At 44.7% G+C, this 11,840-nt stretch overlaps 1 non-coding gene across 1 annotated transcript; it reads right to left on the bottom strand.

Annotated features, from left to right (window-relative positions):
* Window positions 1-1,679: 1,679 nt before the first annotated feature.
* On the bottom strand, window positions 1,680-1,786 carry LOC145356236 (U6 spliceosomal RNA). The gene has a single exon (XR_013889101.1). It is a non-coding gene; the product is annotated as a U6 spliceosomal RNA (small nuclear RNA).
* Window positions 1,787-11,840: the final 10,054 nt, after the last annotated feature.

Below are 11,840 nucleotides of genomic sequence, written 5' to 3'. Positions count from 1 at the left end.
TCACGGCTCCAAAATTCAATCCCCCTACCAATAAAAGCTAACACACCGTACGCCTTCTTAACAACCTTATCAACCTGGGTGCCAACTTTCAGGGACTATGCACATGTACCCCGAGATCTCTCTACTCGTCAACACTACTAAGAGTCCTTCCATTAGCGCCATATTCTGTACTCCTGTTATTCTTACCAAAGTGAATCACCTCACACTTTTCCGTATTAAACTCCATCTGCCACCTCTCAGCCCAGCTCTGCAGCTTATCTATGTCCCTCTGGAAACTGTAACATCCATCCTCACTATCTACAACTCCTCCGACTTTGGTGTCGTCAGTAAATTTACTAACCCATCCTTCTACACCCTTATCTAGGTCATTTATAAAAATGACAAACAGCAGTGGCCCCAAAACAGATCCCTGAGGCACACCACTAGTAACTGAACTCCAGTTTGAATATTTCCCATCAACCACCACCCTCTGTCTTCTATCAGCTAGCCAATTCCTGATCCAAACTGCTAAATCACCCTCAATCCCATGCATCTGCATTTTCTGCAGTAGCCTACCATGGGGAACCTTATCAAATGCTTTGCTAAAATCCATATACACCTTACCCTTATCCACCTCTTTGGTCACCTTTTCAAAGAACTCGATAAGGTTTGTGAGGAACGACCTACCCTTCACAAAACCGCATTGACTATCCCTAATCAATTTATTTCTCTCTAGATGATTATAAATCCTATCTCTTATAATTCTTTCCAAAACTTTGCCCACAACAGAAGTAAGGCTCACTAGTCTATAATTCCCAGGATGGTCTCTACTCCCCTTCTTGAACAAGGGGACAACATTTGCTATCCTCCAGTGGAGGATATGGAGGAGCAGTGGGGGGTATCAGGATATTGAACTCGATGATCAGCCATGATCATAATGAATGGCGGAGTAGGTTCAAAGGGCTGATTGCTGCACTCCTGCTTCTAGTTTCTAAAACAAGCACGGAATAGCCGAGCATCAAACTGTGTTGGAAAGGTAGCTTTAAGAAAGGTACAAACAGGTTCTACAATTTTGTTTTGTCCAGAAACAGAAAAACTATGCCTAGTCATCTTGGCATTATTTTTGTAAAGGTTTTTATCACCACTTTACCGGATTCCGTCTCTGTCACTGCTGGGTGCTCAGTGACAGCAGAACGCTCCCAATCTGGTTAAGCAAATTGATGCTCTTTCAAAGATGGTTGAAGATTTGTCATCAAAATTACAGGCTGTGCAAACTGCCTGGTCTAACTAGGAAGTTGAGGCACCTCAGTCTTCTGTGTCCGTTTTACAGAGTTCGATTCACTCAGCTTCCCGGGAATGTGACGGTATTATTACCAAAGTTGAGGAAAATGAACTGGACATGGGTTATTCATCTGAATTATGTGGTAAATTGGATTTGTAGTCAAAACTAACAATGATTGGGACACCTGCGAAAAAGATCTGGAAATTACTTTCAACTACTTAAAGCCACTTTTCCAACCCAGTTTGATGTTCAGGCGTTCCATGCTTGTTCTTGAAACATAGGAAATAGGAGCAGGAGTAGGCCATTCGGCCCTTCGAGCCTGCTCCACCGTTCATTTTGATCATGGCTGATCATCAAATTCAATATCCAGATCCCTCCTTCTCCTCCATACCCCTTGATCCTTTTAACACCGAGAGCTAACAATAAGGAACGCTTCACGAATTTGCGTGTCATCCTTGCGCAGGGGCCATGCTAATCTCCTCTGTATCGTTCCAATTGTAGTATATGTTCTGTCGAAGCGAGCACAGGTGCTGCCAAAGCTTGACCAAGCTAATCTCCCTAACGTTCATGTGTGCCCCAGCCGGTCGAGAGAGGTGCAAACTGTTTTTGCAAAGAATGGTAAACTTCCTGTATGAATGCAACAGAAGGGTACGAGATCAAGATCAGAAGGAAAGGTACGCGATGATGGACAGATTTTGAAATATTGTCAAGGGAATGCTGGAAAATGGATTTGTGATCACTCTTGGAAAGGGCCTACGACTGGTAGGGGAAACAAGTAAATGTTGACAGGGCTTTGAAAATGTTTGTTATTAATATTCGTAATTTATGACTGAATTGAAAGCTGCTTTTATAGTAGTGACCAAACCATAGGCATCACGATGGTTAGCGCTGCTGCCTCACAGCTCCAGGGACCCAGGTTCTATTCCAGCCTTGGGTGACTATCTGTCTGGATTTGCATCTTCCCCCCCTCGTATGTGCGGGTTTCCTACGGGTTCTCCGGGTTTCCGAAAGATGTGCAGGTTAGGTGGATTGGCCATGCTGAATGTGCGGGATGGCAGGGGTAGGGCAGGGGAGAGGGCCTGGGTAAGATACTCTGCCAGGAAGTCAGTGCAGACTCAATGGGTGGGATTTAATGGCCTCGCTCACCCCAAACCTGTAAAATCCTGCCCCAGGTCAATGGACCTTCCCATCATCCACCCCTCACCCACTCTGATTCCCATGGCGGACAGTGGAGATAAAATTCCGGCCAATGGGCAGAACAGCCTCTTCTGCACTGTAGGAATTTTGTTCTATGATTCTAACTCCTGAGTTCTCTGAAGCTTCCTTCCACTGTAGACTCCACTAAATTCTACAACAAGCCAATATTACTCAGAAGGTGGATGGTTCGCCTGTCACTGCTTCTGACAGGTTTGTGAAGACATATTATTCTTCCTTTTGAAAGGATCGAACTGATCAACGTGGTGGAGGGGTGTTGCTTTGTGTCAGAAAGGGTTTTATCTCATTGTCTTATTTACAGATGAATGAGGCTAGTCTTGAAGTTTCAACTTGGGCCACTGTTACTCGCCCTAATATTATTACAATGACACTCGGAGCGGTTTACCAACAGCCTAATTCAACACAAGAAAGTGGTATCACCCTTCAGAATCTACTTGGTGCAGCAGGTGATCAAAAAACAGATTTTACAATAGTTGCGGGTGGTTTTAATCTACCTGTTACTGATTGGAAGACCTTTCAGAGTACACCACAAAACAACAACCTTATTGGTGTAACTCTTGATGGTGGATTTATATAGAAAATCATCAAGTGACTTGGGAAGATGCTGTAATAGAACCATAGAATCCCAACAGTGCAAAAAGAGGCCATTCAGCCCATCAAGTCTACATCAACTCTGAAAGAGCATCTCACCCATTCCCAGCCAAGCCCCGTTCCCCAACCTTCCCGATTCCTCTCACCTTTCACATTTACCATGGCTAATCCACCTAACCTGCACCCCTTTTGAACTGCTTTGATCTGGTTTTCATTTCTGTTCCGGCTCATGTTGTTTCTAATAAGATCCTTGGAACCACTTGATCACAACATCACAGCGATCAACCTTAACTTGGACATCAGGCTACAAGGTGTTAAATTTTCCAAACTTGACTACGTGAATGATGATTTTGGATTATATTCTGTATCTTTTGAAAAAGGAAGATTGTACTTCACGCATGTGACACAATCAATGATGCCTGAACTCAATATTGATCTGCGAATCGTGAAGCTCTTGGAGAAAGAGTTCCAACAAGAAAATGGTGTCACAGATTAAAACCACTCTGGGAAACAGAGCAAGTAAGAGATGTAGAGGGACACCGGTTAGCTGAGTTAACTTCAGGAGCGCACAGAATAGAAGAAAATCTGACGAAGGGTCATCCAGACTTGAAACATTGGCTCTATTTTCTCTTCAAAAATACTGTCAGACCTGCTGAGATTTTCCAGCATTTTCTGTTTTTATTGTAGAAGAAAATCGGATTATTCTTAATAGATCTGCTCACAATCTTAAATCTATAATGCGAATTTTGAATGCACAGTTGCAAAAAGTGGCATGGTGGCACAGTGGTTAGCACTGCTGCCCAGGTTCGAGTCCTGGCTGAGGTAACTATCTATGTAGAGTCTGTACATTCTCCCCACGGCCACGTGGCTTTCCTCTGGGTGCTCCAGTTTCCTCCCACAGTCCGAAAGACGCACTGCTTAGATGCATTGGCCATGATAAATTCTCCCTCAGCGTGCCCAAATAGGTGCCGGAATGTGGCAACTCGGAGATTTTCACAGTAACTTCATTGCAGTGTGAATGTAAGCCTACTTGTGACACTAATAATAAATAAAGTGGGGACGTTAATCCATTCTGGAACTATGTGAAGTCCAAACGAAAGCTAACCAACCTTTCTGACCCACTATTTAATCTAGTAATTGGGAGAGTCACTGATAATCCCTGGATATTTGGTGATTTTTATCAGCAGTCTGCACTGTCAAAGATATAAATCAAGTCTCGGTTGCCTCTCAATGTTACAACTGACCGATTGGAGCCCATATACTTCACTCCTAATGATTGTCAATAGTCCAAAGATGTGCAGGTAGGTCGATTGGCCATGTTAAATTGATCCTAGTGTCAGGGGGATTAGCAGGGTATAGATGTGGGGTTACGATTATAGGGCTTGGGTGGGATTGTGGTTGACGCAGACTCAATGGGCCGAATGGCCTCCTTCTGCACTGTCAGGATTCTATGGAAATTCTATGAACCAAAGGCTAACCAGATGCAAGAATTTTGGCTCTCCTGGGCTAGATAAAGTATTTTATGATGGTGTGAAAAGGGGGTGAGTTCTTTTATTGCATTTGTTTTGTCTGCTCTTTAAACCCTGTTTAGAAGATGGAGGGTCACCATGGACGAGATCCTCGGGCCTCCTAGCCATACACTTCCCATTGGCGGGAGGTGGCGCGATGTTTGCTCATGGCGGGATTCTCTGCTCCCGTCGCTGTCACCCCATGCCAGCGGAAAACCCACGGGCGAGACTGTGCTACTGGCAGGATTGGAAAATCCTGCCAGCATGAACAGCCGGAGAATTCCAGCCCTAAAGAATGGAAACCTGCTCTTGTTCTATCTATTCAAAAAAGGGGGCGAAAAGGATGCTGATAATAATCAGCCAATCAGTTTGTCTTGCCACAGTGAAAAATTAATGGGATGTTGTGTTATAGAGACCATCTGGATGTATTGGAAGGAGTGTGGTCTTACTGGGAACAATCAGTTTGGCTTTATCCCTGGGGGTTTGTGTAGCTCATAGAAGATATGACTGCGATAGCTGACAAAGGCCAATGGTGTGGTGCAATTTTCTTGGATTTTTCAAAAGCCTTTAACTCAGTGTTAAATACAGTGACTCTGTGTCACAAACCTAAGGGTCAAAGGTACCCCTTTGGAGCAGTGGCCATAGAATCATACAGTGCAGAAGAGGCCCTTCGATCCATCGAACCAATTCGCGAGAACCACCTGAACTTCCAGCTAATCCCATCTGTCAACACTTGGCCCCAAAGCCCTGAATGTTATGATGTGCCAAGTGCTCATCCAGATACTTTTTAAAGGATGTGAGATAGCCCACCTCTACCGCCCTCTGGGTTAAGAAGTTCTCTCTCACATTCCCCCCTAAACTCCCTGCCCCTCGCCTTGAACCTATATCCCCTCGTGACTGTTCCTTCAGCTAAGGGGACAGCTTAGCTCCTTATCCAATTTGTTCCTGCCCCTCATAATTTTGTACACCTTGATCAAGACTCACTTCAGTCTTCCCTTCTCCAGCAAAAACAACCTAGGATTATCCAACCTCTCTTCATAACTTAAATGTTCCATCCCAGGCAACATCCAGCTGAATCTCCTCTGCACCCCCTCCAATGCAATCACATCCTCCCTATAATGTGGTGAGAAGAACTGGGCACAGCACCCTAGCTGTGGCCTCATCAAAGTTCTATACAACTCCAACATGACTTCCCTACTTTTGTAATCTATGCCTTGATTGATAAAGGCAAGGGTCCCACATGCCTTTTTCACCACCCTACTAATATTCCCTTCCCCTTAAGGGATCCGGGTGCTCCGGTTTCCTCTCACAGTCCAAAGATGTGCGGGTTAGGTTGATTGGCCATTCTTCGGATGGATATTTCCCATCCTGCCCAGCATGGCAATCGTAGCGGGCAGGATACAGATCACGCAAAGGTCCATTGACCTCGAGTGGAACTTTCCGGTCTTGGAATGGTCGGAAAATCTCAGCCTTACTGTCAGGGGGATTAGCAAGGTAAATACATGGGATTACAGGGATAAGGCCTGGGTGGGACTGTTGTCACTGAGCCAAATAGCCTCCTCCTGCACTGTAGGGATTCAATGATTCTGTGATATTCATTAACTTCGTATGTTAATTTGTCCTCCCCGAGGCAGCATTTAAATAAGAGATGTTTGCTCAGTACATAGCTTAGTTGTGGAGTTAATATCGTTTATTCCTTATTCAATAAAAAGCACAGAGGTTCTGACACTAACTTTTCTAGTTAATACAAAACCCTCTTCAAATAATACATCAGAGAAGGATATCTGACCAAAATAAATATCCATTAACCTTCATATGTGATCATGCAATTATATGCAAATCATGCTTAATGCAAAATTATTTCTCTTTCCATCAAGCCTAATGCACTTTCACTGCACAGACTTCAAAAATATTCTCCCTAATATATGTTGAAGACTGCAAAAAGTTGAGTACCAGACTCCTATTAGAACTATCACCTCTGCACTCACTTAGCCTGAAGAAGAAAGCTCATTTCCTGACTGTTGTCTCATTCAGCTGACCAGTGACAGATGACTAAGTGGGTACAGCGCTTTGTAATCAAACATACTAGGATGCAAATCATCCAGCGAGGAAACATTATCATCCGCAACTGATGCAGGCCCGCATTTACATTTTAATGCGATGTTGCTGCGCTCCTGCACGCTGATTACATGGCTCAGGTGCTATAATATAAAAGAAACTGATGGTTACTTTGAAATACTTAGAGGTAAATCAGTGTTCACTCAACCAACTTGCTAACCACAGCAAGTGAAGGGAGTCTATGGCAGACAAGATAAATGGCATGTGTTAGGAGCCTGATGCATTGTATTTCAAAACCAGCATTTTCATTACTTCAGCAGAAATTGATCTCTTTTCTTCCTTGAAGATATTGCCTACTACCGTCTCCAGATACACGTGGACTCAGACCCACCAGCAGCTCAAAGGGAGAAGAGACTTGCATTTCTATTGTGGTCATGGAACATCCTCAAAGCACTTCAAACCCAACTGGAAGCGTTTGAGGTGTTGCCGCTGTAGCCCAGTCCATCACGCAAATCGGCCTCCCATCCATTGACTGTCTGCACTTCCTGCTGCCTCGGAAAAGCAACCAGTGTAATTAAACACCCCATGTACCCAAGACATTCTCCCTTCCGCCTTCTTCCATCAGGAGAAAGATACAAAAGTCTGAGGTCATGTACCAACTAACTGAAGAATAGCTTCGTCCCTGTTGCCATCAGACTTTTGAAAGGACCTAGCTTATGTAAAGTTGATCACTGTTAGCACTGCTGCCTCACATTGTGAGGGAACCGGGTTCGATTCTCAGGTTGTCTATGTAGAGTTTGTACATTCTCCCCATGTCTTTGCGGGTTTCCCCCCACAGTCCAAAGATGTGCTAGTTAGATGGATTGGCCATGCTAAATTCTCCCTCACTGTATCTGAACAAGTGCCAGAGTGTGGCAACATAGGGAACTTTCACAGTATCTTCATTGCAGAATTAACGTAAGCCTATTTGTACTTATAAATAAACATTTAATTTTTTTTTACATTAGAAATTTGACCCCAACATGTTAATGTGAAGCTTTGGTGACATTCCAATGGGACAGCACATGCACTGTGGTGACAGAGTAGAAACTGATAGCCAAGTTCCGCACACATGAGGACGGCCTCAGCCGGGATCTTGGGCTCATATCACACTATCTGTAACTCCCATAATTTGCCTGGGCTTGCAAAATCTCACTAATCGACCTGGCTGGAGACAATACACATCTCTTTAACCTATGCTTAACCCTCTCTCCACTCACATTGTCTGTATCTTTAAGACTTGATTACCTGTAAAGACTCACATTCCAACCATTATTCTGTAAATTGAGTTTGTGTCTTTATATGCCCTGTTTGTGAACAGAATTCCCATTCACCTGATGAAAGAGCAGCGTTCTAAAAGCTAGTGGCTTGTGCTACCAAATAAACCTTTTGGACTTTAACCTGGTGTTGTAAGACTTCTTACTACTTAACTGTAGCATCCGCATACAGGGACCAGGACAGGTTCTGGTGATCGGGACACCTAAATACTTGAAGCTCTCAACCATTTCTACTTCATCCCCATCAATGTAGAGAGAGGCATGCCCTCCATTACGCTTCCGGATGTTGGTGACTATCTCCTTTGTTTTGTTGACATTGAGGGAGAGATTATTGCCGTCACGTCAGTTCACCAAATTCTCTATCTCTTTCCGATACTGTGTCTTGTCATTGTTTGAGATCTGACCCACAATGGTGGTGTCATCGTCAAATGTGAAAATCGAGTTGGAGGGGAATTTGGCTACTCAGTCAGAGGTGTATAAAGTATAGTAAGGGGCTGAGGAGACAGCCTTGCAGAGCACCGGTGTTGAGGATGATGGTGATGTTGCCTATCCTTACTGATTGTGGTCTGTGGGTTAGGAAGTCTAGGATCCAGTTGCTGTGGGAGGAGCCAGTTGCCGAGTGAAGTATAGATAGGTGCTTGATGGCCAGTGCAGACAGGGTGGGCTGAAGGGCCACATTTTGCACTCGCAAGCTCTATAAACCAACACCATGAAAGCAACTATCTCATTTCTATTTGTGCAAATTAGGGAAAGGGTAATGGGATAAACGGTCAGTAAACGATTTGCAAATAGCTGCTTCATTCACCAACAGCAATGGATATGTAGCATCTTAGAATCCCTACAGTTTAGAAGGAGGCCACTCGGCCCATTGAGACTGCACAGCCAACTATCCCACCCAGACCTTATTCCTGCAACCACATGTGTCAGTTTTGACAAAGGGCCATCTACTCAAAACGTCAGCTTTTTCCCTCTCCTTACAGATGCTGCCAGACCTGCTGAGAATTTCCAGCATTTTCTCTTTTAGTTTCAGATTTCAGCATCTGCAGTAATGTGCTTTTACCCTCTCATTTACCCTACTTATCCACTACCCCCCCCTACCCCGACACTAAGGGACAATTTAGCACAACCAATCAACCCAACCTGCACATCTTTAGACAGTGGGAGGAAACCTGAGCACCCTGAGGAAACCCACATAGGCATGGGGAGAATGTGCAAACTCCAGAGACAGAGTCATCCGAGTCTGGAATCGAACCTGGGTCCCTGGTGCTGTGAGGCAGCAGTGCTCACCACCGTGCCGCATCTTTCAAGAAGGGAGTAATTCGTTGGCTGTGAAGCACACTGGAACATGTTGAGGTCGTGAAAAATATTGGCTGGAATTTTCAGGCCATTCACGCCAGCTGGATCTTCCAGCCCCGCCGACTATGCACTCCAGCCCGGGGTTTTCTGATGGTTTGGGGTGGATTCAATGTGAAATCTCATTGACAGCAACAGAACCAGAAGATCCCACCGTCGTCGTGCTGTCTCCCAACTGCAAGAAGGCCAGAAAACCTTGCTCCTTATGCGAGTACAAGTCCTTTTTGTCTTCGGTTATTCTCATAGTTCAATAATGGATGTTTTTCTGAGGTTAAGGCAAATGGGGGAAGATTTTTTTTATAGAGAAATTGTACGCACAAGGGTAAAGAACGGATTTATGATTTCACTACAAAACAGAAACAACCAGAACTGTCCACATTGAGCAGTGCGGAACCTGACCTGACCTGGAATGCTTGATGCTAACACAAAGTAATAAAAGTGAGGGAGCGTTCCCTTCCCTAGCACCAACGCTCCTCATTCTGATGCGCACGAAAAATTCAACAGCAAAGAAAGAATGGAGCACCCACAGCAAAATACATCCTGAAACCTACTCACTGGAGGCACCACCAACATTATTACCACATCAATAAAAGGCTGCTCAGGAATATTTTACAATTTAAAATTCATATAATTTCTCACGCACTGTAACATGTACATATTAAATACCATATTACCACTGCAGCCCGTGAGAGAGAGTTGATATTTCACCCATCTTTCCCACCCTTGCTGAAAGCAGAACTAAATTTCTCATTTAAATGCCGCATTTCCCAGAGCCTCACTAACTGACCGATTTCACATCGCCAACTGATCCCAGTCTGAAACAAACTGGTTCATGTCTTTGGTCGGAATTTTCCGGCCGTTCATGCCTGCAGGATTTTCCGATCCCAAAATCCTCCATCCTCACTTGCAGCGGTGATGGGGCGTGAACAAACAGAAAAGTCCTGCCACAATGTTTTGCCGGGGAGGGAATGTGTCCCAGTGATGGGATTGGCAGTGGATGCAATGTTGTGAAAGCTTTCCTGACTTCCCGATGAACAAGTGAAAAAGCTGCCACAAGCTGCCTGGTTTGGAGGGGAGGTCTTATGAGGAAAGGTTGAGGGAACTGGGGCTTTTCCCTTTAGAATGGAGGAGGATGAGAGGCAACTTAATAGAGGTTTATAAGATGATAAGGGGGATTGATAGAGTGGACATTCAGAGACTATTTCCTCGGGTGGATGTAGCTGTCACTAGGGAGCATAACTATAAGGTTCAAGATGAAAGATTAAAGAGGAATGTTCGAGGTAGATTCTTTACTCAGAGAGTGGTTGGGGTGTGGAATGCACTGCCTGCTGTGATAGTGAAGTCGGACACTTTAGGAACTTTCAAGCAGTTATTGGATAGGCACGTGGAGCACACCAGAATGATAGGGAGTGGGACAGCTTGATCTTGGGTTTGGACATAGCTTGGCACAACATCGAGGGCCTGTACTGTGCTGCACTGTTCTAAGGTGACTGTTCAGTGCTGGGCACCATCACCAGGGATCAGGTACTTTCTTTCCACCACTACGGTAGGCAGTCAGGAGTGGGACCTGGATGGGGGTCATACTGAAGCAGGAGGGTGGGAAAACCCAAGGCAAGGGAAGGCTAAGTGTCCCTTGCGGGGTCCAAAGAAGCAACCCCCTGTCCCCCCACAACACTGCACTCATAAAACTGACAATGACTGTCCATTCAAGACCTTGATTCACTTCCCAACAGATTTGTCTTGATAGAGAAGCCATCAAATCTTCACCACACAAACCTGGGTAGCTGGGCTACAATGAGTTCTTTGGAGCCTGAATGTAAAGTTTTAAAGTTTATTTAATAGTCACAAGTAGGCTCACATTAACACTGCAATGAAGTTACTATCAAAATCCACTGATGGCCACACTCTGGCGCCTGTTCAGGTACACTGAGGGAGAATTTAGCATGGCCAATGCTCCTAACCAGTACGTCTTTCGGATTGTGGGAGGAAACCGGAGCACCCAGAGGAAACCCACACAGACACGGGGAGAATGTGCAAACTCTACACTGACAGTCCTCCAAGCTGGGACTCAAACCCGGGTCCCTGGCTCTGTGAGGCAGCTGTGATAACCACTGTGCCACCGTGCTGCCCCTGTTTTTGAACTTTGAACCAAGGACCCTGATGTTTCCTTGGTGCTTACAAGTTAAAATTACAGTTGGTAGGATTGATGTGTGAGGCCAGTAGGTAAGTCTCACACGCCACTTTAACAGCCCATCTCACCAGTTTCTGCGAGGAATTCACACATTTCCCCAATATCTCACAAGTCACTTCCAATGCCCAGGGTAACACTTCTAAAAGGTGTTTCAGTCCTTTGGTTGAGATCAGGAGAGTGGATTGATTAAATTGAGCCAGCCAGGCTTTTCACTCTCAATAAATGTGAAATGCACTTCCCAGCTCCTGACTTCATTTGAGGGGAAAAAAAAACAGACTGAAGAATAATTTGGTGAAATATCATTGAACATGCACTGCATGCGTGAGATTATGTAATATTTCCATTAA

Source organism: Carcharhinus amblyrhynchos, chromosome 20, assembly GCF_965287045.1.
Source record: "Carcharhinus amblyrhynchos chromosome 20, sCarAmb.v2.hapA, whole genome shotgun sequence".
Classification (NCBI taxonomy): Eukaryota; Metazoa; Chordata; class Chondrichthyes; order Carcharhiniformes; family Carcharhinidae; genus Carcharhinus; species Carcharhinus amblyrhynchos.
This window is presented reverse-complemented; position numbering and strand designations above follow the sequence as displayed.